The sequence below is a fragment of the Coturnix japonica genome, chromosome 12 (genome assembly GCF_054131305.1).
Source record: "Coturnix japonica strain WE chromosome 12, WE-NBRP24, whole genome shotgun sequence".
NCBI lineage: Eukaryota > Metazoa > Chordata > Aves > Galliformes > Phasianidae > Coturnix > Coturnix japonica.
In genome coordinates this window covers 6,265,048-6,276,859 of record NC_140674.1, presented here as the reverse complement: position 1 = coordinate 6,276,859, position 11,812 = coordinate 6,265,048, and the positions used below count along the sequence as shown (strand labels likewise).

General features: G+C 37.7%; 1 long non-coding RNA gene across 1 annotated transcript; it reads right to left on the bottom strand.

The window, feature by feature from the left end:
- Positions 1-803: 803 nt before the first annotated feature.
- On the bottom strand, positions 804-7,521 carry LOC107317890 (uncharacterized). The gene is made up of 2 exons (XR_014933183.1): positions 7,136-7,521; positions 804-1,405 (listed from the first exon to the last, which is right to left on the bottom strand). It is a non-coding gene; the product is annotated as an uncharacterized LOC107317890 (long non-coding RNA).
- Between the last annotated feature and the right edge of the window lie 4,291 nt (positions 7,522-11,812).

Sequence of the window (11,812 nt, the reverse complement as noted above, 5' to 3'; positions counted from 1 at the left end):
CCAGAGTAGAGCCAGACCAACTGTTTTGTTGTTCTAATACACAGCAATGGCCAGAGCTGAGAGCTTTCTTTTAGTCTATGCTGGACTAAATCTTACTGTATTTTCTATTAGATCACACTAGTTCCATGCTTATTTAATACTCTTAATACCTTCACAAGCTGAACTGCCATTAGACCCGCTAGATTTAAAATTACTGTTATATATGCTATATGGTATATATATATACACCATATAATATACACCATAAAACCACTCCTTAGCTAAGGGTAGCAAAATATGAAGTTTTTATTAGGGAATTGTTTCTTATGTGCTTATTACAGGCTAGGTGAGACTAAAATCCTTGCATTCAAAATGACATTGCTGTCAAAACTATATTAGTGATTTTGGCCTACATCTCAGATTTTGTGGGTAAAGAGGATGGTACTGACTTAAAGCTAAGAAACAGCCCTTTTCACTTGCAAATACTGTGGTTCTTATCTGTCAAAGCAATTGATCTGAAGTGCTTTTAGTTATCATAATGGAACATAGGGAGTAATGTTCTAGTGGAAGATTTCTGACTCAGATCTGTTCTATCCTTGTCTATGGGTTGCATGATATAACCTAACTATTAATATCTAGAATGTTGTTTTGTTCCTCTCTGCCCTTGCCCAGCTGTTGTGTAAGATGCAATTTGAATAAATCATTGCTGGGAAAATAATATCTGAGCTTTACTACGTGTCATCAGTTTAGTTATGGTTTTCCCTTTTTTATTGTACACTTAGTAGATTATAGGATCTCCAAGTATCGAACACCTACAGTGAATATAGGAAGTCCAAAAAGCAACTCATTTATTTAGTATAAACCATACATAAGCAGAATACATTTGTATACAGTTATTGAAATACAGGAGTCTGTTTCCAGTTTAGCTACATGGAGCATTAAGACGTTTTAGCATTATTCAACACTACTTTTCCATGGACTGACAGTACTTTGAGATACTTACAGTAACTTCACACAGAAGCACAGCTGCAAGGTAGCATCTTATTACATATATTCACAGCTAGGAAGTATATCCAGCAGCCTGCAGCACTATTATTACATTAAAATGAAAATAACTGTTTTTGCAGTTCAAAATAGTACACAACACCAGTTATTATTAAAAGGGTCCTGGATGGATGCTCGTTGGCTCTGCAGCATTCCAAAGGGGTGGCCTAATTTGCAGGCACCCGAAAGCACAGCTGAATTTGCAGTCCAGGACTCTACACCACCATCTGTTCAGCATTCTGAACAGCCAAGCTCATCTTCTTCCAGACCCAAAATACATTTTTTATGGCACAAACGTATTTTTCTATGAGCAATTAAGGCAGCTCCAGGAGATGGATTATTACAAGACTTACTTCAGTCACTGAAATGTTAATTGGGTATTCTGGAACAACCAGGAAAAAAAAAAGATCAATTTTCCAAAGTTTACCTGATTTAGAAGGCTTGGTAAAAAACAGCCCAACCCACTGACCCCCCAGTAAAACAGATCTAATACTTCTCTGCTATTTCCCCAAGTATGCACTTTGTCACAGCTATGCATAAATATGCATGCAGATTATCCAATTATTGGTGTACAGTAGTGCATGGAGCAGAAAAGCATTTAGCATGCATCATGTAGAATTCTTCATACACATTGTTTGCTATATCTTGGGAAAAGAGAAGGTCTGGGGAAAGAAGTTGAATGATATGAATTGTGATAATAGTGCATTAAGAGTAGGATTTCTCTTTCCACATTAACCAGTGAGTGTAATTTCAGTCCTACAAGCATTAAGTGCACCAGTAAAAAAAAAGCATCACTTTGGAGTGTGATTTTACACCACATTCTCTGTACTAAAGCTCAGTATATATGCATCAAGTTTCTCAGTATTTATAAAGAATATATGGTATTGCTTGGATTAGATTATAAACACTGTTCCTATGAATATGGTACCACAGTGCCTACTGCGTATATATGGTAATTACTAAACATACATACTGTAGTGGTGGGATGACTCATGACCAGCACAACAAATTTTGCACTCTAGTAATTCATCTTCTGCTAGACATTGTCATGCTGTCTGTGTTACCCCAATCCAAAACCAATATCTGGTTCACTCCAATAAGATTTTCACAAAAGATGTGCTTTGCTGGCTAGCTATATTATGCTAACTCATTTTTCTTTACTCATTGTATATGGATCAGAATAGTGCCCATTTACTATAGATCATTCTTACTAAGATGATAAAGACTGATGGCAAAGTTTTCTCTAAAGCAACTAATAAGCACTTGATTCTATGTACCTAATTTTTTTGTAATGTTTGGTCTATTTCTGCAAGTTATTCTTTCAGATCATGAAGTAAAGCTCCCCTTGCTTGAGCTATGTAATTTTGTCCATCAAAAACAAGCTTTGTCTCCAGAGAGCAATATATTTTTGGAACTTTTTGAGCACTGGAGATTTTATTTTATTTTGATCAGTGTATACATATGGTTTTATGGATATTCTTTTGGAATAATATAAAATCTGCTGAACATTAATAAGTTTGATGTTTGAGTTTCTATTGAAGTTTCCTTTTGTATTCGCAAGTCAAAGTTAGATGTACTCAGAAACCATTCAAATATTAATCAAATGCAGATCATGGTAGAGTAATCAACTGTCAGGAAAACTGTATAACAACTTAGACCTAACAACTGTGTTCATTTCAGAAAGGCTCATTCCAATAGCAGGCAATGCAAATAAACACCTCCTAGGCTGTATATTAACAGCTGAGAGTGTGGGGGAAACAAGTATCTGGATATAGTACTGGGTCAAACAAAAGGATTCTTCCCTTTATAAGCACAAACATAGTAGTTTCTTTTCCCTTGAGTTCCATCCCCAGTACAAAATCCCAGCTGTCTACTTCCTTACATTTTATTCTAAGTAATTTGCCACGATAAAGCTATTTAGCCCCTAGGCAACTTCCCACATTTCTGTACTGTCAGTGAAAAGTACAAACTTAACCCAAATTGGCTCCAAAGCCCAGATGGAGAACAAAACTTTTTTTTTGACACAGCACCTGAGACACCCTCACTGTTACAGAGCACTCATTGAAGTCCACTCTAAATGCTGTCTTACCTGGGACTTCAGTCTCTCTGCAGAGAAACTTCAAAATCATCAAAACAGGAAAAAGCACGTAAGCACATGTATCAGCAGTCTGTCATTAATTACTTGGTAAATGCCAACAGCAGATAACTTACAACCACATCCATTTTCTGTACATTTTAATCTGCATCGCTGGGCTGTCCCAAAAGGGCCCTTGGAAACCTTCCAATGACGTGGGGTTCAGAGCTGAGCAGCGCCTGCAGCCCACTGGTGAGAACCTCCTAGTTCCAAAGCTGTTCACTTAACAACATACAGCTGCAACAGCAACTCTTAGAAGCAGTAGCTCTGGAATAACCTCCTGGCCAGTGTGGTAGAAAACTGATATGGCTTCCAGTGGAAAACCCTTAGCAATGTGAACAAGATCCATCAAAGCTGGTATATCTCAAGGGAATAGATTTATTTCTTTAAAAAAAAAAATAAATCTGTATTTTGCAGTAACCTCATACTTCTCCAGAAGGTGAGCAAGTGTGATTTTCCATCCTTCACCTTCCTTTCCCCTGCAGGGCCTAACCTTGCAGGTGGTTTCTCTTTGATACCATTAAGACAGTTCCAGACTTTGTAATACCTTGCATGCAGATAATGCACCACCTCTTGTAAGCTTTGACATTAAACACAGCTCACAGTTTCAGGAACTGAATCTGTGTCTCCATAGCTTTTTTGACTTTGTTTGCTGTGTTACATAAACCTGTTCCTTCCCTCCTCCTTCCTAATGGAATTAGGACTGGGGATGAGGCCAGTCAGAGCTTAGAGGCAATTGCAGAAGCCATTTTCTGATTGGTGCTAGTCCTATAGGAGTACATAGGATTGTATAATTGCCAATTTTAATATTACGCTTAAAATCCAGCTTGGAGCAATTGGGTGATAATTGGCTCCCATTCTAGGAACACTTAGAAAAGCAAAAACTTTGGAAGTCAATCTTCATGTCTCCCCCCCAAGTTATATCCACTTCACTACTTTGAATATATTATGGCTTCATTTTCATTTTTAAATCACTCTTTGTCAGCTCTTGGCTATCAGCCCTCACTTCAAGTATTCAGAGATACAAATCAGTTTCTTTCATCATTTACACAGTGTTTGTTCTAGAAGCCATTACTGTTATTGTAATGAAATCTACTTTAAAAGATTTTTTTTTTTTTTTTAATTTCAGCTAAAGAACTTTCTTATGACTTCCAATAAGTCTAGGACCATTAAAGTGAAAATAAGTAACGCAGTGCAAGAAGAAAGAACAGTACATAGCTTACCATTCAGAATAAAAATAAAAGGCTAATCTTATGGCTCCTTAAGTACAACATTGTCTTATAGTATTGCAACTACAGAAATATTGTACCCTCTCAAATCCATTTTTAAAAAGACAAAACCATGAAGTATTTCAATACCTCAAGAGCTCTGTAGCTATGCTGAAACCCTTCTGTAAGACATAACTAACATCAAACCTGTCTAGTTCAGAAAGACTGCCCAACATGCTTTTTCTTGTTTTTTTCTGTCTGTTACACAGGTTTTACTGGCCAAAAGAAGATCTGGTACACTACTACCACCTACACTGAAGAGAAAAAAAACAAGCTACCTTGTAACATGACATTTCTCATACCACATGCTTCAACTGAGAGATGGGAAAGTGGCTGCCCTTTGTACTGTCCTTTTGAGTGCTACAAGATAATCAGTGCTATCAATATGTTGATGCATTTTTATCAACAGCAAAACCAATCTCAGAGGACCCTTAAGCAAAAGAAAAGCAATTAAGCTCTATAGACTTCCCTAAATCATACTCTTATAATCTTAATACAGATGTGTACTTACATATGAAGTAAATTGTCCTTAGGATTAAATAAATTTTATACACTTTAACCATTCAAAAAATATATTACTAAAAGGTCTAATTTTAGAACATACTGAGAAGCAGGTCAACAACTCTTGAGACACAGACTGGGGGTACTTGCAAAAGAAGCTCTCAAGTATTTTTGCCTCATACCAAGACAAAGTTTACAGAGTGAATACCAACAAGCACAGATATATGATCTAAATGTCACCTTATCAAAACCCATGAGCAAACTCATATGCATCTTCCAAAATCTTGTTTTGAATGTCTTTTGCTGCTAAAAATTTCACCAGAGCAGCTGTGGAAAGAAAAGGGAGAGGGAGGGAGAACAGAGAAGAGCTCACCATTTATATCTTCCTCTCAACACACAACCAGGTGAAGGTTTTCAAGGCACTTGATAGACCCTTTTCTTAAATCAGTTAATTAACAATATATTTATTATCTCAGATTTCTACAACATCTATGATAACTCCCTTCACTAAAAAAATAATTGTTTGAGCAAGGAAGGAAATACCTTCCAGTTCTACTTAAGTGTTTGATTTTTAATTCCTCCTTTCTGCACCAGGTTAAAAAAAAGCAATGCTTTGCAGTTTTCTGGGAAGAAGCAGGTCTCTAGAACATCCTACTTATGAAGACGATCACTAAGTCTCTAAAATTCTGCCAGACATGGTTCCAATAAACACACTCATTACCAATATCAAGTTGGGCAGATAATCTGGGATTCACGGTTTGCTGAATTTCAGACATGTCCAAATAGCTGCAGGCTTCTTCAAGTGCAGATTTGCCTGCCAAGACTTAATATACTAATAAGATGTAACTTCTTAGAAACAAACAAAATCAATGCATTGGAATGCACTGCCCAGGGAGGTGGTGGAGTCACCGACCATGGGAGTGTTCAAGAAACGCTTGGATGTGGCACTGAGGAATATGATTTAGCCAGGAAGTATTGGTAATGGTTGGACTAGATGATCTTCTAGGTCTTTTCCAACCTTGATAATTCTGTGATTCTGTGAAAACAACAAAAGAAGCCCAAACATATTTCCACAAATGCCTTTGTTTGCTTCTATCCATTCAAATAAATGGATTTAAGGGAAACTGAGGAGCTATTCCACTGAGCTGAGGTTTTTAGTGAGAGGTGTTTTCAGAATGGCAATTTTTCATTTCTCTTCTGCATTTTAACTTTTCTATATGCACAGATGTTGCACTGTGAACAGGAGCTATTAGGCATACAAAATTGAAGGAATCCTATGAAACACAAATCTGAGGTTTGGCATTTCCACTGAGCTGTCAGGTGCATACTGCTGAATTGTTCCGGGACCTGTAAAAATGATTCTGCAATCTCCTGAGAAAACTGATAACACTGCACAGTATCTAGGGGAATGAAAACTTTCTAAATGGAAAAAACAGATCAAAGATCAAAGAAATGGGAAAGGCAACAGAGAACAAAAAATGATTAAAATTTACAATAGCAGATTGAGAGCTGCCTGAGAGACTGAGAAAAAAAAATAGAAGCATTGATCTTCTGTACATCAAATAAATACAGAAGTGATGAAGCTAAATATAACAGAAAGTACATCAATTGACTAATATTAATACAGAGACATTCACATCCGAAATACTCAACTTTCCATGAGTTCATACTAGAGATCACACCTTGTCTACAAGTGCCCCAGTTATCCTGAAAGGCACGTAAGATTCGTGAACTCTACTTCTGAACTCTATTCAGGAACTCAGCAGAGCTGCAACAACGGACAGTTGTACTTAAAATGCTGAAGTATCAGTATGATACAAGAATGTCTTGCCTCTGTTAAATCATGAGCAGTTTTGAGCACAGAATTATTTCAGTGAAACACTTTAATTAGTTTACTACTAAAGCTTTCTGACATGTGGGTTTTAGAGAGGGATTTGAAGGAGAGTGCAGTGCGTGGCAAATAGACACCATACCTAATGATCACAGGATCTAACATGCAGAAGTTTGCCATAAGACACAAGAATCTGAATCAAACAGAAAAATTCAGAAGCAGTGAAAAGACATGGTATTATTTAATACGTCTCCATGTTTAAAGATTTCAATATCTAAAAATTCAACAGCTATTTATTTGCAGTTAAGGTATGTAACTACTAAAAAGTTATGTGACTTTAACACATCAGCATGGTATTGCAGTTTTGTGTCTACTTACCACGAAACACCTTCTCATCAGCTTAAGGCCTTTCTATTTAGAGACTGAATCTGATGTGCTGGCTGTTTTATGCAGAGCAGGTTCTGAAAGGTAAACAGAAATATGAACAGAGGTTATGTTGGAAGCAACAAAGTAGTAATAGAGGTTCCAGTCCACAGGCAAACCAAATGCACACTTGCATTCCCTTTTTGCAAAAATATAAGTTAAAAATAGAAACTGAAATTATACCCAGAATTTATCTCCCTTTTAATGAGAATTAGAGGTAGAAAATTTGACAGATTCTTTTTTTTTTTTTTTTTTGATAGATTCTTTTATACATGTCTTCTATAGATACATTTGCTTTTTGTTTATTGTATTTTTTCTTCCTCCTTCTCCCTGCAGACTCCTCAGGATATATCAGCAATCCAAAAAAAAAGGATTTAGGAGCTTATCTTTGAAACCTCAAGGATAAGTGGATTTGAAATTGTACAACCAGTTTTTAAAGAGCTGACCATATAGTGACTCTGAACACTCTCTTCAGGCCTTTATAGATCATCCCAGCTCCCTCAGCCTTGCCTCATACAAGGGATGCTCCAAAACTGTCATCATCATGGTGGCTCTGTTTTGGAGTTTTTCTTGTATGTTCAAGTGTCTGTTACACTGGGGAGTCAGAATTGGACCTATCACTTCAGCTGGCACTCTCCTGAAGGTTCACTCTGCCCCATTATCCAGATCCTTAATGAAGATATTAGTGGTCAATCTGGGTCCTGTTCTAAGGAACTCCCATCATTAATGGCCTCCAACAAGATTTGCATCACTGAAATCCTCTTAAAATACCTTTTTCTTTTTAAACATCCCCCCCAGACTTTCATAGAGGTATATGATTTTTTATTTTTTTTTCCCACTTAACAAATGTTTGCAAACCACTTCCCATTTCTCAGGTCCCCACGACTGGCGATGCTCTTAGCAAAATGAGACTTTTTAGCTGTTATTTAGTAGCTGAACATGAGCTTGACAACTGGGAACATAACTGCTGTTACCTGCTGCTATTGCAACAAGGAACAGTTATCAGACTGCAGAAACTAAGTGTTTTAAAAGCATAATTGAGTCCAGACTGTCATTTACTCCATTTTCAGCAGACTGACGTCTGTTACCACGGAAACATTTACAGAGAAGAGTAGTTAGGAAGTCACATTCCCTCATTTGCTCACAACAGCTCCAGGCAAGAGAGATCATGACAGTGCACGATCCAACAGCTCATAGCCCTCTCTAGTTGGCTCCATGTGTGAATTCACTCTCTTCAATAACTGCCACACAAGCAAAATAAAACAAGCAACTTGACCCAGAGGTTCCAAGACTCTTCAAGTTATTACCAACTCCTATTGGATAAAATCAAGAATAATAATTATAATTTAAAACATCCCCTCTATTTATTGCATCTTCAGTAAGAATCAGCAATATTTATTTACTCACACATTAAAGTCATTAAAGACAAACTTCCTGCTGCACTTTCTGCCCCAGTTTGCTTTAAGAAATTTTAGCATACACAACAACACAAGCAATCTTCAGCACAAAGATCTTCAGGTAAGAGTAATTGAAAAACCGTTGTGTAATGCAAAAGATTGGACAACATGCAGAAATGATTCCTGATATAAATCATGAGAAAACGTCATAGGTACCTATGGGAAGATAATGCATGCACAGAAAATTAAAGAGTTTGTTGATATTTAGGTCAGAGAAGGAAGAAAGAGTGCTGCACCTGCATTTAGGCTCATTCCCATACACACAGACTGCACAAGATAATGGGAAAAAACAAGATGGCTTTGTACAGAGTAGAAATGCAGATGAAACCTTCAGCTGTGCTGACCAGCTGGGCTACCAGCATTTTCTACACCTCCTGCCTCTGTTCTGTAAGCCATCCCATCTACTCACTGTGACCCTTCCTTGTGGGTGGCTGCTCCTTCTGTAGTAAGCTGTACAGCCAAAACCTCCTCACAAGGCTGGGAGAGTATTTGCCTCAGCTGGGGACTTCCCCTTGCATGGAGCACTCTGACCATTGGGAACTCAGCATGCAGTCAGCCACTACATTTCATTATGCTTATTTTGCATCATTAAGATATGAACAAGCTGGCAACTGAGTTGAGCAAACAAAACCAAGTAGTTTACAGGTTAGCAAAATGCATGGGAGGTGTCACAGTCACCAGGGAGTAAATAGATGAACTTATCCAGAATGCAAATTAATAGACTGGAGTCACATCCTGACCTGAAATTCAGATGCCAGCCCTGGAACAGTTCCTTGTAAACAAAACCACTTCAATATGAAAGGCTTTAATATATTTAAATATTCATTAAGTAAATCTTAAATATTTTAAATTCCATGTGACAGTAATTATTCTGGTCTTTCAATGACGACTTTTTATATTTTCAGTGCGTTTCCATGAAGCCTCAAGGACTCTGTACCTACACTTTCTTTGCTCAGTTACTACAGTGCTGAATTAGAACAGTAACAGCAGAGGCAAAACTCACAAGGCTCACAAATGATGCTTTTCTTTAATAGCGGTTACTTGTTAGTATATTAACACTGGAAAGGGAAAACCTGTTAGTAAATTAACATTGGAAAGGGAATGGATTGAAAAAAATCCCACAGGCAATTAAAAATACAATGCAATGTCTGATAGACCTGAAGTTATACTTGGGACACCAGTTGCCACCTGAATAACACACTGTCCATACATGTAACTTTGCACTGGTTATAAGGGCAAACGAATACTGGAACACAGAGCCCCTGCAGTGCAATGCCAAACATGACTGCCCCTACACATTACTCATTAAGGATGTCAATGAGGGTATAGCAAATGATTCAAAATCAACAAGTTACTGCAACTTAGCAGGTTATCATCCATTGGTCTCAATATATGACTGACTGCTCATCAATGGCCTCCTGCCATTATGAAACTGCATGGATTTATTAAAACCACTCTTATGACTGAGACAACTAAGAGCACATTTTTGATTGTTTCTCCATACACTGTGTAGTGTATTGACCTTGCTGGAAGAAACAGGGATAACAGAGACATTGCTGTGTACATTTTGGACAAGACACCATAAAGCTTACTAGCCAGGAAGAGATTTTTGATATCCATTCTTCCATTCTGATGTAACTCAATGAAAGCTTCATTAGGACTAAGCTAAGTACTTGAGAAAGCCAACCCTGAGTTTGTTTGGGAACATATGACAGAGAAATAGGCATATTCTTTATCTCATTTTTCCCCTCACTATTCAAAACCAGGACAGGTTTTGATAAGACCCACCTGTGTTTTCAACATGAATTACCTTGCGCACTTCACACACACTTTTGTTGTGACACTTTCACACAGCTTGCCAAATGATGTTAAAAGTCTCTGAGTTTGTAAAGTCAAGTTCAACTAATTAAAGTGAATGGAGAATTCTGAAGTCATGGAAAACACAGGACATCCATAAAACATGAAGCTTAGTAGGTCAGATCAGAAGTCAGCCAGTCCATTTTGCCAGCTGCTGAACAATGACAAGGATAAAGAAGCCAAATACCAATGGCAGCTTGCAGCAGTAACAAGAAGAAAGTTCCACTCACCTCTTCCATTCATTGCACAGAGGTATCTAGCTTGTCCTTTGTCACTAAATAACAAAGGATAAAATTGTCCCCCAGATGGGCGTTTCTGACACATCAACTATTTTTCTGTGGCATCCTCCATCTACCAACCGTTTGGTGCAGTGAACAGAACAGTGGGATGTCATGCAGAAGCCTGGGGATCTAGTCTTGGTTCAGTTTCCTCAGCCAACACTGTCTTTGTCCAAGCCAAATCATCACACAGTAAGAGCGCAAAGTTTGGAGGGCAGAAACTTTCATACAGCTGACAATCACCAATAAGAACTAAAACAGAATAGTCTACACTATTACCCAGTACCTCAGCTCAGCTACTGAAAGGGAACAGGAAACCAGGACACTTGCTCTGAAACAGCTGCTCTCTAACTCTGCCTGAATCAATGCAGCCTGTGTGGGTGTGCATGTAAGGACATCTGTTCATCATATGTTGGAACTGTAATTTTACATAATCTCGCTATGAAGAGTGGTAGTAGATGCCTTACTATATCTGAATTCCTTTTCCAGTGTTTTATCAGCCATACAATCTGATTGCCTTTCTCCTAATATGAGCTACTGTTTCCTGTGAGAAAACTTTACATTGCTATTGATATTCTGGTAGTTTCCACATCTAATAGAGGATGGCTCTTGTTCTGTGAGATACTGTACAGATGTGCAAAGACCAAGATGAGCTTCTGATCAAGAAAGACAAAACAGGCAGCACATTCATGAGAAGGAAAAAAAAAAATCAGAATTGTCACTGCCTTGTATGAGGGCTGTTCCAAAAGTAATACCTCCTATTTTAGGATATTGACACATCATCAGATGCAGATGATGGTGATACAGCAGCATAGGTTGAACCACCCCAACAACTTACCATTATTTTATCACCATGAGATAGATGGCAGCAGAGGGGCAGTCTGATAGAACAGCATCTGACATGGAATTGCACATGAAAAAAAGGGTGGAATTGAATTCCTCCATGAGGGGAAAAATGGCACCCATTGACATTTCATGACACTTGCTAAAACTGTCATGAAAAAATAAAATGTAATTTTTAAATATAAAATATATATATA